At 40.6% G+C, this 11,370-nt stretch overlaps 1 pseudogene across 1 annotated transcript; it reads right to left on the minus strand.

The window, feature by feature from the left end:
- Positions 1 to 651: 651 nt before the first annotated feature.
- On the minus strand, positions 652 to 5,463 carry LOC113916077 (annotated as a pseudogene). The gene is made up of 3 exons (XR_004819988.1): positions 5,454 to 5,463; positions 1,758 to 1,778; positions 652 to 1,514 (listed from the first exon to the last, which is right to left on the minus strand). The product of XR_004819988.1 is annotated as an AN1-type zinc finger protein 6-like (transcript).
- Positions 5,464 to 11,370: the final 5,907 nt, after the last annotated feature.

An 11,370-nucleotide genomic window follows, 5' to 3' on the forward strand; every position in this document is an offset into this window, starting at 1 on the left:
TTTTCAAAGGAAGGGGTGTTATTCTAAAGACAATAGAGCAACAGGAAAAGACCTTGCAGTATGAGATGAAAACACAAGATTAATTATTTCCTATTCTTTTTTTTTATGGTTTTCCTTTTTATTTAATCAAAGACTGGTGGGTAAACATAAATACAGCATAATTACTTCAGATCATTCTTCATATTGTATACACACAGACCGATGAACGTAATCTGAAAGAAACCTGCAGTCGGCAATGAAATGCTTACAGCTTTTCCTTCCCTCGCTCAAAAAAATTTAAAAACACACAAACTTAGAATCTCATCAGCACACACTCTCTTGTGACAAATGATTCAGACATAAATAGTGGGTGCAAAGAAACTATATGCTAACATATGTAGAACCTTTGTTAATGAAAACCCAGAAGCAGCCGTAAGGATGAAGATACATTCAGTGACTGGTAACTAGTTGTGCCCTGAGGGGCTCCATCGACAGAGATCGTGCTGCAGAGAAAAGCTATGTACACACACAATGAGAAAATAAACTGCAAGATCAATGCATGCATGTTTAATACTGGAAAAATCACGGGCCTCCAAAATTTCTCTACGTTTGTTATAAAAGCCCTCTGCACTCAACTAAAATTAAAATGATCTTAAAAGGATGATCCTTGTAAAGTTTACTTAAGTCTTTTCAGCCACAGAAACTGCAATGGAAATAAATGTTCAGAGTCATTTTCAAAACAAAAACAAAAATCTATTCTTCTGATGACATGCATGATTAAAAGGTCTATGCAAGATACATTGCTCTACATTCCCAATGACTAGGAAAAAAAACCTCAAGTCAATTTTTAGTTTGCAGATGGTCAAAGGATTTTGTATTCCAGCAGGAGTTCAAATCTTCTGGATCTTTTCACCAACAACTGCTGGATTTTCTTTTCTGATTTTCTCAGCAGCATCAGCTTTGTAATTGTAAGAGCAATTGTGTACATCTGAGTAACGGTGTACACCACAGTAAATATTTCCACACCGGCATTCAAACCCAGTAAGTCCCACTTTCTTCCTGCACATGAAACAGCGATTCTTTTTTTGTTTTGGTTTTTCAAGAGACTTGCTTTGCTCTTCAGATGGCTGTTGTGCCATATCTGATACTGAAGCTTGCAGGTCTTCTGTTTCAGGTACTGCTTTGTCCACAGATGTACTGTCCACTTGGGAAGATGCTACAGATTCTGATAAAAGTGACTGATTTGATACAGGGCTTGGCTGCACAGATGCAGACGTGGAGTATAGCGGTGACTGGGCATCCGGGACACTGTCGTCTGTGCACTGGATGGGTAAAGATTTCAGACAGACTACTGACAGAAGCTGCAGGTGGGCTTATTCTACCATTACTACTATTCTGTCTTTGAAGATGTTCTTTATAGCACACTGAACACATGCCATTTGTACGAGGGTTTCCATAAAATCCGCAGCCAGTGGAACAAAGCATAGGCACTTGGCTGTGATTAGTTTCTTGAGCCACGTTCCTCTGTTGCTCACCTCTTTCTTATTCCATGACGGCAAATCACTTCAGAATCCAATCTTGGCTGCTCTGCTCTCTGTATGGGCTACTTTGGTAATTACAGTTGAGGTTGATGGGCAAACAGCTGCCCTGTATCCTGAGACACACATTAGACTCCTGCCTTCCCTAGCCTCATAAGCAGCTACTTAAAGTTTGAGTTTTATGCAGGAAAACATTGTAAAGCCTTCAGTGTTTTACTGCAGCAGGCTTCAGATTCATTCCACCAAAACCTCCACAATTTTCTGTTTGCTTCCCCTCAGATTAACTTCACTTGAAGCTGTGTTCTAATTATTTCCTATTCTATGAGTACAGTTGTAAAGTTAGATGTGCTTATGAATATTTTGAACAAGAATTAATAAGAATTGCACAAAAACAGAAAAATGAAAGTAATCTCTGTGTTAGGCTGTTGTGTGATTTTTCTCATCTAATATCTGTTATTATAATAAAGTATAAATTAATGATTTTTAACTGCACAGGACAGGCTGGGGGAGATCTAACCTTATATCAGTTTATGCTCATAAAATACCCAATACTCTTCATCGGCTGCAAAGTGCATGTTTAAATGGAGGAAGAGTCGGTCCCTAAAGACAGGAGTTACACTGAGAGAAATTTACACAATAGAACTCTGGGCATGGGAGTTTATAAAAAATCTCCTACTTTGCCTTGGTCATGTCTGGAATACTGTATGCAAGCCAGGGGCCATCGTTAGATAGAGCACATCTCTGCAGGACTAATCTTTGATGATATTTTATAAGAGGTGTGGTTTCTCTCTTCTGCCCACTCTGGAACCAGAATCTGATTGCCAAGACCAGTTCAGTCCACCCTAAATTAAAACAATACAAGGATATTTTTCTACTACATATCAAAACACCAGTCATTTTTTAGAAACTGTAGTATTGGTACAAAAGTAGACAAATATATCAATAGAATAGAATACAAAATAGAGCAATAGATTCATAAATATAAGATCATTTAATACATGATAAATGTGGCATCGGGGAAAAATGGATAATTTTTTGGGGGTAAGGCTCTTAACTAAATTCTTCCAAAGTTAACTAATCCCAGGAGGGTGTATTCCTGATTGGGGTATTTCAAATGTTAACTGATGCCCCTAGGGTAAGGATTAAAGCTAAATAACACACCACTACATTACATGTCTAAAACCAAAGTGTTATAAATCCCAGACAACATAACAGCACTTTATTACCAGTGACCACAGGCAATACTTTTGTTAGCTGTTTCAAATGCCCATACCTTAATGCCTGCTGGATTTTCACCAGCTTTGGCCCCAACTGGGCCAGGAAGTCAATCCCAGTCTCCCCATTTCCCCAAGGGGTCTCTGGCCTGTGCCCCTCCAGACTTTAATTTCTACACTAGTCAGGGTTCTTAGTTGCAACAACTGTAATTGATATAGGAACAAAGAATTTTATTGAAAGGGCATCAGTGGCTGCCATAATCGATGGAGGGACAAGAATCCAGGCTTGGGCAGAAACCAAGGCACATCCCTTATTCTGGTGCCACGAATACTTCAGCTGCTGCCCAACACTCGTTGCTCACTGAGCTCCCCCTAAGCACCACTCCCTCCAGATGAAAATGTCCAGATGGCAGTATATGGTTCAGCCTAGATCACATGCTTATCCACAAGGTGTCAGACAGTGAGAAAAGGACATTTCTCCCTGCTTTGGCTTCTCAAGTAGGATCTGAGTTATTTCTGAAAAATACAAAGAGTTGCCTACCAAGAAGCCAAAATAATAAATGTTCATTGTACCCCATCAATTATGTATCTCCCTTCCTGAAGTCTCTGATGAGGTCACATTCTCTTCTCTCTCCCCAGATCAAAGCCAGTATTCAGGAAAGTATCTGAGTAATATTTTTAAAATGAAGAACACAAGACTGATAATGAGGTATAATGGAAAAGGTATTGGTATCTGATAGAGCTTACTTCTGATAGTATTTGGTCTCAGACAAATTATGTAAACTATCTGAACCTTAAGTTCCTCATGTTTAAAATGAGAATGCTGGGGCGCCTGGGTGGCTTAGTTGGTTACGTGTCTGCCTTCGGTTCAGGTCGTGATTCCAGGGTCCTGGGATTGAGCCCCACGTCAGGCTCCCTGCACGGTGAGGAGTCTGCTTCTCCCTCTCCCTTTGCCCCTCCCCGCCTTATGCTATCTCTCAAATTAAAAAAAAAAAAAAAATTAAAAAGGCAACTGAAGCAAAGGCTCTGTCTGACTGATCTCCAAACATAACAGAGACCCTCCACTGCTTGAACATCATAAGCTGTAGGCACCTAGAGCCAACCTAGACTAGGCCAAGGCCTCACCTAAATGGTTCCTTCATGGGCTGACTTCATATTTATTCATTAATTTCTTACCCCTTGTTGTGTTTTGTTCTTGTTTGACTTTGTAGTGTGCTTTGTTTTGTGTGACGTGTATGAAGCCAAGTTAAATGCATAGTGAAATGTCATGGAGCTCAAAATCCCGAAACTACTTTACAGTTATGTTAACCTCACTTTATGACTGAATAAAGCTGACATTGTGGAAAGACACAACTTATGTCTTTATACCGTGCTCGTGACAAATAATGAAAATGGGGGATACTGGTGCAGAAGTAGGCAAGCAAATGAAAAGAAATAGTCAGAACAAACTCATGTGCATATAGGGACTTAGTATATCATCAGAGGGGTATTTCAAATCAGTTGAGAAAGGAAAGGATGAGTTATTCAATAAATGGTGTTGGGAAAATTGGTTATACATTGGAAAGAAAGAAAGTTCACCTGTCCATACCATATATAAGAAACAACTTCCAGATGGTTTAAATATAGAAAGGTATAAAATAAAACTCTGTAAGTACTAGAAAAAAATATAGAAGAATATTTTTATTCCTTTGGGGTAGGGAAGGCCTTACTAACTAAAATATAAAATCAGGGAATAAAGGAAGACCATCAGACACAATAAACCGATTTAAAAGGCAACTGAGCAGAAGAAAATTTTTACATTTAACAGACCAAAGATTATCCAGCCTCATATAAGAACACCTCAACATAAAGATGCCTCTTTAATTTGTCCCACATAGATCCTCAAAGCAAACCAACTACTTCATTTTAAGCAAAACTGAAAAAAATAAAATCAAAAAGATCTGTTCCAATAGTGAAGGAAAATATTGGTGGAGCAGCTATGAGGCACCTTTGGGCAAATAAGAAAAAACTGTTTCTAAGGAGACACAGTTGGCATTCAGCTTGATGAACAGAGGCTGAGCTGTGTCTCAGCTTCCAGCAGAACGCCAACCACACAATCATTCTCAAAGGTCCTGAATGACTATGTTGCATTTACCAACATATTGTTCAGTTTGTCTTCTGCAATATTGTGATATAGTAAGAATGTAGATATTTGGTCTTCCTCCTGGCTTCTGGCCAGAGATCTTAAACCCCTCGAAATTTCCTAAGTGATAAGAAAGATAAGAAAGTATCTCTTGTTCTAACATTTGGTTTTTGTTCCCAATTCCTGAAATAGCACAGGAATGATAAAGCTGAAAGGAGCATTTTTTGTTATTCATAACAAACCCCTTTCAACCACACACAAGTTCATGGTAATGAGGTGACTTTTGGGAAGCCTCTAAGGATGGGGTGATGACTGCTAGGGAACCAACCATGATTCCCTGGATTAGAAGGTTGTAACTTTTTGTCCAACCCTCCACCTACCCTCTCTTCACACCTTAATTCCTAGGAGGGGAGAGGGGCTAGAGATTGAGTTCAGTCACCCATAGCCAATGATCTAATCAATCATGCCTTTTAAGAAAGTCTCCTGAAAAACCCTAACCAAAGGGGTTCAGAGGGCTTCCAAGTTGGTGAACACATTGAGCTGCTGGAAGGGTGGCACATCCCTAGAGGACATGGAATCTTCACATCCCTTCCCCCATACCTTGCCCCATGCATCTCTTTCATCTGGCTGTTCCTGAGTTGTATCCTTTTATAATTAACCAGTAATCTAGTAAGAATTCATTTTCCAAAGTTTTATGAGCTGTTTTAGCAAATTATTGAACCCAACTTGCAGTTAGTATCTATCTGAAGGGTAAACAGTCTAATGGACTGAGCCCTTAACCTGTGGCGTCTGCTCTAACTCCAGGTAGTGTCAGAATTGGGGTGTAGGACACCAAGCTCATGTCCAGAGAGTACCGGAGAATTGGTTGGTGTGGGGAAAACTCCCACACATTTGGTATGAGAAGTATTCTGTGAGAAAAGGAAACAGGGATTTCCTTTATTTGAAGTGTTGTGAGCAGAGTACAAAAAAAGTTTTTCTTTTAGTCTTCCTGAGGATTTTCTTTTCTTTTTTTTTTTAAGATTTTATTTATTTATTTGACAGAGAGAGAGACACAGCGAGAGAGGGAACACAAGCAGGGGGAGTGGGAGAGGGAGAAGCAGGCTTCCTGCCGAGCAGGGAGCCCGATGCGGGGCTCGATCCCAGGACCCTGGGATCATGACCTGAGCCGAAGGCAGAGGCTTAACGACTGAGCCACCCAGGCGCCCCTTTCCTGAGGATTTTCAAAGATAACAATTCTTTGTTTCTGTTTAGTTTTTGTTTTACTTTACACTGCAATCTATCTGTGGGATGCAGCAAAAAGAGTGCTTAGAGGGAAATGGATAACATGAAACTCCAATAATAGAAAAGAAAAAAGGTTTCCAATCAATGACCTCAGCCTACACCTCAAGAAACTAGAAAAAGTTGAACAAACTGAACCCAAAGTAAACAGAGGAAAGAAAATAAGTAAGATAAGAGCATAAATCAATGCACTAGAAAACAAACAAAAAATATAGAGAAAAATTCAATGACAAGCTAGTTCTTTGAGAAGATCAGTAAGATTAATAAAACTCTAGCCAGACTGATAGAGAAAAAAAGAAAGAAGACACAAATTACCAATATCAAGAATGAGAGAGGTAATATCGCTACAGACCCCACAGATAATAAGGGAATATTATGAACAATTTTATACAAATAAATTAAACACTTAATAAAACAAATTATCTGCAAGACACAAACCAAGATCACCTAAGAAGAAACAGATAAAATTAACAGCCCCATAGCTATGAAACTGTAGTTAACCCCTACCCCGTAAAGATAACTCTAGCCCCAGATAGCTTCAATTCCACTAGATATTTAAAGAAAAAATCACAGCAATTCTTAGCAAACTCCTTCATAAAATTGAAGAGGGAGAACACTTCCCAACTTATTCTATGAGACTAGCATTACCCTTATACCAAAACCATATAAAGACAATATAAGAAAACAACACGTTAATATTTTCTCATGAATGTAAATAAAAAGCAATATAATCCCATGCATAAACTGGGACTTTACTCTTCTACAAATACAAGCAGTCCAGCATTGTTGAGTGTCCTTCCAGTTGTGTTAAATCCTGCCTCTTCCACTGGCAGGCATCCTTCTTAAGGACACATAGCAATATTTCCCTCCTCAGAGCTTCTCCCTCTGTCTTCAGCACTTGCTGACCCATCACTACATAGACAAAACATAGAATAATTTCATGAATTATTTTAGAGAAAAAGTAAGAGGAGAAAGAGAATTTTGTATGAGAGAAGAGGGAGGAAGATAGAGATTTTGTACAGATAGAGCCAAGGGAAAATTAAAGATGTGACAAGAAAGAATGCGTGAAATGGTGTGCTTGGTATCTCACATATAAAATGATTTCATTCTTTTTTGAAAATGACAAATACACCAGTGTTTGGTGTTAAATCTTTATTGAATGTGTAATATACACTGGTTCCTCATTCCTGAGGTTGGAGATAACTTCCTCTTTTCATTTGATTGTATTTGGTGAAAAATTCAAAGGCTGAGATTTAAACACATTCTTTTTCAGGTGCACGACCTTACAACTGGGCTCATCGCAAGAGGGATTGCTGCTGAACACACACCAAGAGTCCCACCAACAGAACTTTTCTTATAACCCTGACTTTGGCCATGTAGCTCTGGTCCTTAACATCAGTGCAGAGGAAAGCCAGAGGAAGTGACTCATTTCTGCTTCAAGTAGGTTGCAGCCTTCTAATGAGGAAAGGCAAGATGCACATCTCCTTGCTCTGGTGTGTAAAGTCTATGTAATTTAGGACTTAGGACTTATCTGGATTTGAAATCCATAATCAAGCATTGGAGCTTGAGTGGCTGGGGACAACCCTGGCGGCATCATGGGCCATAGAACGTCACAAGAAAGTGAAATCCTGTAAAGATTAAACATCAAAACCCTCCCCTCCAGTTTCCTGTGGGAGGTGGATTATGGTCATAGATGGGCGTAACTGGGATGGAGTTGGAGAAAGTGTTAAGAAGGCACTTCAAAATATTTGTGAAAGCTAGCCTCTTTGAATGAGAACCCATCCTATTTCCACAGTGACCTGCTAGGCATCAGTTCCAAGAATCCATGGGTTCTCTATCACCCAGGACTCCAGGGAAGCCCAACATGCTAACCTTTCATATTCCTTTTTTTTTTTTTTTGCCAATAGCTTAAGGGTTTCAAGGGGGCAGGAATCTGTCCTGCTCATCTTTTGTCACCTTAGCAATTGACCCAGAATAGCTGTTCCCTGAAGGTTTGGTGAATGATAAACATGCATGTCTTATCTCATTTGTTCCACAGTATGAGCTCCCAGTACTGTTAACAGTACTCCAATGATCTGTTTAGCCTCTGTCTCCCCTACTAAACCGTGAACTTCCTGAGGGCAGAATCTATGTACACCCATGCTCCCTTATTCAAAATCATGCATCATACATAGTAAGTACTCAGTATGTGTTTGTTGAATGGCTGAATGCATGAGTGAATGAATGAACCATAAGGAGCCTCCCTAAATCTGATTTGTCAATTATACCTCAATAAAGCCGGGGGGGGGGAATGAGCCTCCTTGTTTCTGACCAGCAGATTAGTTGTTTTGCTATTTTCTTATAGGCTAGAGCTCAGCACCTGGGGCATCTGAAGTGATCTATTAGTACAGTGACTCTCAAACTTCAGTGTGTTATCAGAATCATCTAGAGGCCCAGGTTCTTTGAAGTCGGATAGGGCCTAGGCCTTTGTAGTTTTACCAAGTTCCCCAGGTGATTCTAGTATCTACCCGAACTAGAGGACCAATGATTTTGTGTCATGCTTTTTTCAACCTTTTCCATGCTGTACCGTCACAGAAGATGATACTTGTTCAGCATAGTAAACAAGGTGAAGCTACTTGCAGCCAGGACACTCGGCCTCTTGATCCGCCCAGGATCCTTTTGTTTACTGGGAATACCGGTTAGAAAGCTCTGCCTGACCTTGATAATCAAACAGTGGTTGGGGACCAGCAGCTTCAGCCAAAAGCTTATTTCAAATGTGGATCTCATGCTCTCCCCAGATGTGCTGAAGCAGAAACAGCCTTCTAACAAGATCTCCTGTGGATTCATGGGCATATCCAAGATCAAGAAGCACTCGCCTTAACACCCCTAACTCCTTAACACTCCAACTCCTCTCTGACCTAAAAAAAAAAAAAAAAAATTATATATGTCCAGGAAAAGGCATGACTCCTTCCTCCCTGTAGTTGACTCACAGACACAGGGGAAGTGGGGCAGAAATCTGCTGAGCTCAGCTACAACCACTAGTCACACTTGAGGTTGTGTGTGTGTGTGTGTGTGTGTGTGTGTGTCCACACACGTGCATATGTTCCATTCTTGTCAGGGCACTATTGAGCGAGAGTGTAATCAGTATAGTCTTGGATGTTTAAAAAAAGTCAAAATGCTAAAATATGCTGAGGAAAATTTCACACTGACCCTTAAGCTCTCTGTGTGCAGTTGAAATGACACTCAGGACAAAATTTTCTGCTCCATTCCTGCTATCATGACTTCAGTTCATTCATTCACTCATTCATTTCCTGAGCATCTATTTTGTACCAGGCAAAATGGATACCAGGCACCAGAAATACAAATGTGAAACAACGCTTCGGATGCTCACTCAACCCTCTGCCCATAAGGTCTCATCCTCCCCATTCATATCACATACTGCACCACCCTAACCATCTTAAAGTGCGTATTTCATTGTGTCATTCCTCTAGCATATTCCTACATAAACCTATCAATCCCCGCAGTTGGTCATTCACGGTCCCCCAAGCGTGCCTAGCACTCTGCTGCTACAATCTGATTGAGTTGGGTCTAAGGAGAGGCCTGAGCATCTGTTATTTCTGTACAATTCCTTGCCTGGGGCTGAGACTTGCTTGTTAACAAGATCAGAGACTTGACCCTTGTCTTTTAGATACTCATGGTCCAGCAATGATACAGGAAGTTGGAAGATGTGTTACTCAGCACAGTGTTGACATCAGCATGGGTGGGGCTGACCCTAGACAGGTCGTCCCAGAGGCTGCCCGGAGGGCAGGACACCTAAAATGGTGTTGTGTAGGTAGATGAGAGGAGGAAAGGCATTCAGGCAGGACACATGGTGTGGGCTACGTAATGACTTCAGGGACCTGGAATAGGTTTGGTGTGGCTGAGGTTCATGTGGCGTAGTGGCAGGAAGAGGGGGTGGGGAGGCAGAGGGCCAGATCTCAGAAGGTCTGTTCTGCCACACTAGAGAATATGTTTTTCTAAACCATAATGGGGCATGGGAGAGCAGCATGGAAGATCTTAATCTGGGGAATGGGAATATGGATCTGAACTGTAGTATCAAATGAGCAGTCTGGAGGTTTTACAGAGCACGTGAGATAAGATGGGTGCTGGGGGCAAGGGAGTCAAACTGGAGAAGGCTAGTTGGAGAAGCCACATGGGTGTGCAGTGCAGTGTAATAGAATGAAAGCCGTCAGGACTTGGCTCTATAACATGTGCAGGTTACATCAGGTAACCAGAAAGGTCACTCCCTGCTCTACTGGCCCACAATGTGGTGAAATTAAGTCTGAGAGACATTTTTTTTTTATTGTGGTAAAATACACATAACATAAAATTTACCACCTTAGCCATTTTTAAGTGCACAGTTCAGTGGCATTAAGCACATTCACGCCGTTGTGCGGTCATCACCACCATCCATCTCCAGAACTTTTTCATCTTTCCAAACTGAAACCCTTTCCCCATTAGGCACTAAGTCGCCATTCCCTCACCCCCCTGCCCCTGGCACCCACCATTCTACTTTCTGTCTCTATGAATTTGACTACTCTAGGACCCTCACATTAAGCAGATTCATACAGTATTTGTCCTTCCGTGACTGGCTTATTTCATCAGTGTAAAGTCTTCAAGATTCATCCATCTTGTAGAATTTCCTTCCTCATTAAAGCCAAATTATATTCCACTGTATGTATATACCACATTTTGCTTATCCATTCGTCTGTTGATGGACACTTAGGTTGCTTCCACCTTTGTCTATTGTGAATAATACCACTATGAACATGGGTATACAAACATCGGTTTGGGGCAAGTCCTACTCTCAGTTCTTTTGAGTATATATCTAGAAGTGGAATTACTGGATCGTATGGTAATTCTATATTTAACTTTTTGAGGAACCACCATGCCGTTTTCCACAGTGGCTGCAGCATTTTACATTCCCGTCAGCAATGCACAAGGGTTCCAACTTCTCTACATCTTTATGGACACATACTATTTTCTGGTTCTTTAATAATAATACAATCTTAATGGGTGTGAAGTTCCTACACCTGTACTCTATACCCTCTGTACTTCATTGTGGTTTTGATTTGCATTTCCCTAGTTATTAGTGATGTGGACATCTTTTCAAGTACTTACTACTCATTTTTTATTTTGGAGAAATGTCTATGCAAGTCCTTTGCCTGGTTTTAAATCGGGTTGTTTGATTTCTGTTGTTGAATTGTAGGAGTTCTTCACA

Source organism: Zalophus californianus, chromosome 1 (genome assembly GCF_009762305.2).
Source record: "Zalophus californianus isolate mZalCal1 chromosome 1, mZalCal1.pri.v2, whole genome shotgun sequence".
In the NCBI taxonomy this organism is placed as follows: domain Eukaryota; kingdom Metazoa; phylum Chordata; class Mammalia; order Carnivora; family Otariidae; genus Zalophus; species Zalophus californianus.